This window comes from Dipodomys merriami, unplaced genomic scaffold (genome assembly GCF_024711535.1).
Source record: "Dipodomys merriami isolate MVZ:Mamm:240054 unplaced genomic scaffold, mDipMer1.0.p SCAF_1049, whole genome shotgun sequence".
Lineage (NCBI taxonomy): Eukaryota > Metazoa > Chordata > Mammalia > Rodentia > Heteromyidae > Dipodomys > Dipodomys merriami.
In genome coordinates this window covers 26,854-35,690 of record NW_027202326.1, presented here as the reverse complement: position 1 = coordinate 35,690, position 8,837 = coordinate 26,854, and the positions used below count along the sequence as shown (strand labels likewise).

Below are 8,837 nucleotides of genomic sequence, written 5' to 3'. Positions count from 1 at the left end.
GCCAGCTAGGCCCTGAGTTCAAATCCCAGCACTTGCGAAAGATTCATCTTGATGTGAGAAGCGCATCGATCCACCTGTTTTCCTGTCCTGTGAAAGTCCTGGGCCTCAGCCAGGATGGAGAATGGTATATAGGCAACTCTATAGCCATGGGAATAGGATGTCATCCATGTCAGCACAGATATACCTGTCACCATACTCAATAAAATAAACAATACATCCATGAATAAGACTCAAAATAAAAAAAAGATAACTACATTGAATGCAAGATGCATACCAAACCTGTATGTAAATAGAGATCCTATATGTAAAAGAGTTGGGCTTGTTATTTTGTCCAGTGCTTGGGCTTCAAATCAAGCCCTGGACCAGGCCTGACATTCTAGTCTTCAAGGATGGTGAGCTTCCCCTTCTCCCACAGTGCAATGGGGTTACCCAGACCTGAGTTTAAATCCCAGCTCTAGCAGTATCACAGTGTGAGTTCTTAGCTAGGGTGCTTCATTCATAATTTTTTATTTATTTATTTTTATGCCAGAGCCGGGCCTTGAACTCAAGTCATGGCAACTCTGCCTCAGCTCTGATCATCCTAGGCTGCAGCCTCTGGACCCACAGACCTCGGACCCTAAGATCCAGGGGCTTGCTGGAAAAATAAAAGCCCCGAGGGGGAATAAAAGCGGTGGAAATTTCCACCTGGCACTTTTACATTTATTTTCCTTTGCATGCTGACCATGCAGGGTCCAAACACGGTGGCCTGCAGAGTGAAGGTTACCTGGTGTGGCTGATGGCCTGTTGGCCATCAGAAGAGTCAGAGGCCGACCCAGCAACGTAGGCCCCGGGGTCGAATCCTGGTCAGCCCCCATGCATTGAGGGAATGGTGGGAGATTCTGAGATACTCATTTCCAGACCTAGGAAGAGTCATGGAATTCGATGGATCTCATCTTTGAATGAGTAGTTCCAGTTTGATGCTAGTAGGAAATGATAGGCAGGACTTATGGGGTATAGATTATTTTTAATGAAGAGCTGATGAAACATGGCCATAATCATCACAGTCATGAAATGGAGGCATTGGGGAAGATCCAAGAATCATTAGTCACAAGGTAGACTGGATTCCATCACTGGTCGCCATCCTACTCTATACAAATATGTACTTATTTACATACTACCTTTAGATTATGAAAGGATGACTGTTGTGCTCCCCTTCTCCGCCCTGCCCCACGCCCACGCGGGGCTCAATTTCAGGTCCTGGGAATGGCCTCGCTCCTTAGTGTATCACAGTCTGGTGTGCTTACCTGGACCCATTCGCCTATTGGTCCTGCCATTCCCCGAGGTCAGATCCCAGCATTGCCAAAAGATGAATCCTGATGTGAGAAGCCAATCGTTGCACCTGTTTCTCTGTCCTGTGAAAGTCCTGGGTCTCAGCTAGGATGCAGTATGCTATATAGGCAACTCTATATTCATGGGAATCAGTTGCCATCCATGTCAGCACAGTTATAGCTGTCATCTTATACAATAAAATACAAAATGCATCCATGACTAAGGCACACAATAAAAAGAATAACTACACTGAATGCATGATGCATTCCACATCCCTATGTAAAGAGAGATCCTATGTATAAAGTAGGTGAGCATATGATTTTTGCCAGTGCTCGGGCTTCAGTTCAGGCCCTGAGACTAGGCCTGACCTTGTAGTCTTTAAGGATGGTGAGCTTCACTTTCCCCCACAGTGCAACAAAGTTACCCAGTCCTGAGTTGGAATCTCAGAGGTGGCAGAAAAATGGTGAGAATTCTGAGCCAGGGTGTGTTATTGTTATTATTATTATTATTATTATTATTATTGCCAAGCATGGGACTTGAACTCAGTTCATGACAACTCTGCCTCAGCTTCGATCACCTCAGGCTGGTGGGCTCCCATGGGCCTGTAGCCGATCCTTGGATCCTAGGCTCTAAAACTTTGCAGGTAAAACTGACAGAAAAATGACAGGAAAAGATGACAGAAAAATGACAGAAAAAATGTCGCAGGATGGATTTTTTATATTTTCTTGTTTTGCACGGTGACCATCCTGGGTCTGAATTACACGGCTGCAAATGGTACTTCACCTTGCATTGGAGAAGGCTAACGGCCCATCAGGGAAACCATAGGCCCATGCGGCAAAATAGGCCCTGAGCTTGAATCCTGGTCCTGACACCTACCAGTGCGGGGAGATCCCAAGATACTTGTTCCTATGCATGGGAATAACAATGAAATGTTAGCAAACGCATGATTGAATGAGAAGTTTCTGCGTGTATTGGTCAAGTCCAAAATTAGAGGCAGTGATCCTAGGACAATGATTCATCTTAATGAATGGTTAATTAAGCATGAAAAGAATACTATTCCTTCAATGGTGGCATAATAAAGTCCTAAGAGTTAGTAGGAATGTAGTTGATGTCATTGAATATTAGGTAGATATCTCTGCCACTATGTACAAATATTTTTTTTGTTGTTCTACCACCTGTCTATCCATGTATGGCTATTTTGTCCACTCCTGCAGCTCAATCTCAGGGTCTGGAAATGCCCTGGCAGCTTCATTGGCTAGAGGTTGCAGTTTTGACACACCCATTCAGGGTCTGAATTGGGTCTGCTAGGCCCTGAGTTCAGATCCCAGCACTGCCAACAATTGGATCATGGAGTAAGAAGCTGAGTGTGATAGCTGTTTTCCTTTTCTCTGAGAGTCCTGGGTGTCAGACATGATGGAGAACACATGTGCAAATCTAGATACTATGTGATGGGTTGTCATCAATATCATGAATGGAATGTGTGTCATCAGAGTCAATATAAAATCTCATATCTAAAATATATTGGGAACTCAGAAAATTAAATCGCCCAACAACAAATCCTCAAAGAAACAATTGCCCAATAAAAGAGTGGGCAAAAGACTTAAAGAGAAACTTCTCTGAAGAGGAAAGATGCATGGCCAATAGACACATGAAGAAATGCTCAACCTCCCTAGCCATAAAAGAAATGCAAATCAAAACAATATTGAGATACCACCTCACACCAGTTAGAATGCCTATAATCAAGAACTCTAATAACAACCGATGCTGGAGGGGATGTGGACAGAAGAGAACCTTACTGCATTGTTGGTGGGAGTGTAAACTTGTTCAACCACTTTGGAAAGTAGTATGGAGGTTCCTCAAAAGACTTCACATAGAACTCTCCTATGACCCAGCAATTCCACTTTTGAGCATTTACCCAAATGTTTACAAACAAGACCACACTAAAGCTACCAGCACGACTATGTTTATTGCAGCACTATTTACTATAGCTAAGATATGGAACCAACCCAGATGCCCCTCAGTAGATGAATGGATCAAGAAAACGTAGTATATATACACAATGGAATTCTATGCCTCCATCAGAAAGAATGACATTGCCCCATTTATTAGGAAATGGAAAGACTTGGAAAAAATTATATTAAGTGAAGTAAGCCAGGCCCAAAGAAGCATAGGTCCCATGGTTTCCCTTATTTGCAATATCTAGTATATGTCTGGGTCAAGCAGAATAGGTCAGATAAGGTGATGTTAGGGAAATGAACCCTAAGATATGTACTCAAATGATTTTTCTCTCTCTTGTGATTGTTTCTAACACATGTATAATATTATTTCTTTGTTGCTTTGTACGTCCCTCTCCCACAGTATAACACCTGCTTTCACTGTATTTGATGTCGGTATAATTTGTGGAGGGGAACAGGAAAAATTAATCGTTTAAATAGGGATACAGGTGGACCCATTGCAGCAATGAGATGTACAAGTCGTTATGTCAAAAATGAACTTTACAACATTGGTGCAGGGGGAGTGCGGGGGAGGAGCAGGGAGGATTGGTTGGGGGGGTGAGAGGGAACATGGGAAGGGATGGGAAGTGGAAACAAAGGAGGAGGCTACAATGCTTGATATGAAATGTACTCATTATCTTGCCCATGTAATTGTATCCCCTATGTACAGTATTTTCACAATTAAAAAATGGAAAATAAATGAATAAAACAAAAATACAATAAATAACAAATACAAACAGGACATGGACTGAAAATCTATATGTAAGTAGAAATCTTACCTTTACAATATATATAAATAGAATTTTTCCAGGGCTGGGACTTTAATTCATGCCTAGGGACCAGGCCTCACTTTCTTGTCTTCAAGCATGGTGAGCTTCCCCTTCGTCCACAGTGCTTCAGAGTTACCCAGGCCTTAAGTTCAAAATCAAAGGTAGGAGAAACAGCGTGAATTGCAAGCCAGGGAGCTAATTTTTTTCTGCTTTTTTGCTTTTTTTGCCAAGCATGGTCTTGAACTCAGGTCATGGTAACCGTGCCTCAGCTTTCATCACCATAGGCTGGGGTGCAGCCGCTGGAAACACAAGCTATCCTGGGATCCTAGAACTTCAGGCCCTGTGCAACGGGGGAATTGCACAGAAAAAAGTGGCAGGATGGCATTTTTACATTTTCTTACTTTGCAGTATGGCCATCTGGGTCTGAGTGATCTGGCTACAAAACATACTTCACCTTGCATTGCTGAAGGCTTGCAGGCTACTGAGGAAGCCATAATCCCGAACAATGATTAGCCAAGCACCAGTGGCTCTCACCAGTCCTCCTTGATACTTACAAGGCTGTGATAGGAGGATCATGGTCAAAGTAACCCTAGGCAGGAAAGTCCTTGAGACACCTGTCCAACCTCAATGCCAACAAAGCCAGAAGTAGAGCTGTGTGGCTCCAGTGGTAGAGGGCTAATCTTGAGCAAGAACACCTCATGGACTGTGACCAGATGCTGAGTTCAAGGTCCAGGACTGGCAAAAACAGACATACACAACAATCTGTGCAGCCATCTGGCTAAAGCAGGTCTCCCTCTTGTCCCCAACTGGATTGGACAGACTTTCCTGGTAAAGGAGCTGCTGTCATGTTGACTAGGCCCACTTGGTCTGCATCCCAGGATTCCAGGCACACCCCCATTTTTTCATCGTTCTTTTTCACCAATGGGATCCAAGAATAGTGGACATGCCCATATTACATGCTTCCCAGTAGCACCTGGAATCCCTCTGTTGGGTGACACCACTATCAGCAGTTGAGGAATGTAGAGGTCGCTGAGTGGTGAGCAAGAGACTCCAGGTGACTTTGAGGTAGAGTAGGAAACGATGTCCTAGTCAGTGAGTGGGAGAATAGAAGATTTTCTAGAGCCTGGGAATGTAGCCAGCCCAACTTTCCCGTCCTGGCGCTCAGATGTCTGAAACAATAAGAATCAATGAGAGAACTGTGGGCAAAAAGCTGCCACAAGAACACCAGCAGTATCCTCCCGACAGACCTGAAACATTCAAGAAAACAAAGAACACGAAAAAGGGAGGGATCCCCAAGACAAACACCACTGGGGAGCGAGATTGTATGGAGAGTCCAGCGAAAGGTGATGCCGACCATGGGCCTACCCTGCCTTTGGACTCAGTCACAGCCACCAGGGTCCAGAGTGTCAAGGGTCCCAATCCCACCAAGGATCCACAGAGATGCTACCTGCATATGATGCCCACCCTGGACCACAGAAAAGAAGAAACCAGGCACTCTGTGCCAAGATCCAACCACTGAAGTAGGGAGACAGACCCGCAGGGTCAATGGGAGTAAGAGAGGGAGAAGATAGACCAGATACATGCAGCACCAAAAATGGAGGTAGAAATCCAAAAGGCACCCATACAGTGGTTGGTTTCGGCAGAAAGCGATTTACAATGTGCACTGGCCCAAGTGCAGTAGGCCGCTGATGACAGAGAAAGGGAGCATGAAGCTCTCACCAGCTGCCTACAAGCTACAGAGTGGGGTGTGGCAGATCTGGAGATAGTGGCTTCTCTGGTCACTGCTGCAAAGGAGAAGACCAAAATGTTCCTCAAACAGCTGAATGATGTGATCCTTCAGCTCGAGGAAAATACCAGAAACTTTGATGACCTGGAGCAAGTGAACACAGAGTTGCAGCAGAAGGTGGAAGTGCTGTAGGTACAGAGGAGCAACATGAAGAAGAGAATATGCAAGTTCCAACAAGCGCTGGAGGGCATTAGGTACTGAAGATGGAGTTGAATAACCTGGAGGAACAACTTCATATCCAGGTCCAGGAAAACCAGTCTCCGTCTTCAGAACGTGGAGCAGTAGGAGCAACTGCAGAGACTGGAGGAGAAAGCCTAGGATCAGCAGGAGACCCCTGAGACCCCACGATGTGCATGTGTGTGGGATAGACAACCGGAGGAAAAGCTGGCCCTGCTGTGGGACACTCTCCACCGGATGAGTAGTGAGAAGGAGGAGCTTGCCAGCATCCTGGACACAAAGCAGCAGATGAAGAAACATCTGCGGGAGCAGTAGGACTGCTCAGAGAAGAAGATAGAGAAATGGATAGTGGTGGCTGAGAGAGAGAGAGCCAAGCAGCTCAGGAGCAGCAGGAGCAGTCCCTGGGCCAGTGCAGGAGTTCAGAACCTCCTGTGAATGGCACATTGTCTCCAATGAGCGATTGTGGTCTGAGAAGGAGGCCCTGCAGCAGCACTTAGAGAGGCAGATCCAGCTGCTGGAGCAGCTGATGCAAGTGAAGGGCTCAACAAACTGGAGGGACCAGGTGGTGTCCCCGAAGTGGCAGGACACTCTCAAGTGCCTGGAAGCCACCAGATCACAGGAGGAATGCCTGCAAGCCCAGCTGAGCTTCCTGGCTTTCCCTGGGGAAGGGGAAGGGATGAGCCCTGGAGAAGCAAAAGGTAACGAGGTGAATCCCCCCCACCCCATGTGACCATCACACAGGATGGAGAGGTTCCCCAGACCAAGAGTGACATGGCTCTGAGAGTGCTCTTGGAGGATGAGATCCACAGGGGGAAACTCCTGACCCAAGAATGGTGGGCTAGCTTCAGGCACCCCATGGCCAACCCAGCAGCTCAGTGCCAGACTGAGCTGGAGCCACAGACCCTCATCCATGACCTGCCTGATGAGGTGGACTTCCAGAGTCCAGAAGGTGAGCTCCAGCATTGATGCAGCCAGCTTTTGGCACACATCCAAACTATCAAGGAGTCCCTCATGGTGTGTAAAAAGCAGATGTTGTTCCTGAATGAGCTATGTTGGGAAAAAGCCCAGTGCATGCACTGGCTGTCTCAGGAGAAGATCGAGAAGAGGAGAGTGTTGAGGAGCTGCTGTCACTCCTAGTCAGGGAAAGCACAGACAGCAGTTTCCAGATGCCAGCACAGGCTGAGCCTCCCATCCCCCTCCCCAACACTGCTTCAGAAGCAACTTGAAGACAGCATGGAAACTGCCAGAGGAGAGGTCAGTGTTCCCGACCCCATAGTGGATTCCCCCAAGGAGCAGGTCCTGCCCCAGATGCCCCACATCCAGATCTGCCCACAGCTTCCAGGCTCAAGTGAGGAGTGCTTTCTCACTTTCTCCGGTAGACTGATGTAGATGACGACTCTCTATGTGACATACTGACTCTCAAAAGCGTTAGCCACCAGAAGTAGGTGACCAAGTGGCTTTCTCTCAGGCCTCCATCTGCCGGGCAATGGGAAGGTTAAACTGGGGGTAGGGTAGGGCAGAGGCTGAAGGGAGTTGGCCCAAACTCAAGGGACATCTAATGGCCTATTGGTGGCCCATTGGTGACTTCTGGCATGCTAGGCAAACACTCTACCACTGATCCACATTCTCAGCTAGGATGATTTTTCCCCCTCCCAAACCCATATGGCCATTCCTCAGATAAATAGGAAGTAGGGGCTAGGATGAATATGAAGCACAAGTCTGGTTCAACCCAAAATATTCCCCTGCCCCCTCTTCCCACACCCTGAGTTGAAGTTTTTCTTCTACCATTGAGGGATGAGAGAGGGAGGGGGGAGTCCCAAGAAAATACCAACAACAGTGGCCCCCTGAGTCCCACATCCTTCCCCACACAAGTGGTCCTCCAGATTCCAATCTTACCTGACTCAATGTGAAGTCTACACTGTCTCCCCACCACTGCAAGGGTCAGGATGAAATAAAAGTCAGCCCAGGCCTCAGCCCACACCCAAAGTGGAAGCTCCTAGTCCCAGACCTACTTCCACCTCTGACTGCCCCTAGTTAGGCCACACCCACCACTCACCACTATGATGGTGGTGATGACCTCATGGATGGATTCCAGGAAGAAGGTCTATGGCAAAGAGCAGAAGCATCAGGGTGAGCAGGGCAGAAGGAGGTGGGGTGATTGCTCTGGGATCTTCCTTGGAGCCCTCCCATCCAGCCAGAACCATGCTGACCCAAAGCACGAACAAGGCCAGGGGGTGAGACGATGGAGGAGCACAGGATTAAAGGAGGTACTGCTTTGTCTTGGAGGACTTGATTAATTCCATTTATAATTAATTCCAATTACATTTGGCCCATGCCAATCCCAAAGACATCATGCAATGCCTCTCCGTGTTGTTGTTGGTCATGAAGGCTGTCCCTGAGCTCTTTTTCTCAAGGCTGGCACTCTACCACTTGAGCCACAATGCCATTTTTGTTTTCTGATGGTTCATCGATAAGAGTCTCATACACTGTCCTGCCCAGACTGGCTTGGCACCATGATCCTCCAGATCTCAGATTCCTGCGTAGCTAGAATGACAGGCATGAGCCACCAGTGCCCAGTATGTGATGCCTTTTGAAGGCATCTTGGCGAGTCTGTAAAGGAGCCCCAAAGGGCCTGGATAGACGATGACCCAATCAAGGAGCCGGGATGGGGGAAGGTTGACCTTCTAGCCATTCTGTTCCTCCAAAATTGAAGATGCCAGGTGATGTTGTATGCACCAAACACCTGGGCCAGCAGCCACCAGGCTTACTGGGGGAAAAAGTAGAGAATACCCAAAGACTGCA

The 8,837-nt window shown here is 47.3% G+C and overlaps 1 long non-coding RNA gene across 1 annotated transcript; it reads right to left on the bottom strand.

Moving 5' to 3' along the window:
- Window positions 1–2,046: 2,046 nt before the first annotated feature.
- LOC138811234 (uncharacterized) lies at window positions 2,047–8,026 on the bottom strand. Its single transcript, XR_011367338.1, has 4 exons — window positions 7,932–8,026; window positions 5,046–5,241; window positions 4,082–4,214; window positions 2,047–2,214 (listed from the first exon to the last, which is right to left on the bottom strand). It is a non-coding gene; the product is annotated as an uncharacterized lncRNA (long non-coding RNA).
- Between the last annotated feature and the right edge of the window lie 811 nt (window positions 8,027–8,837).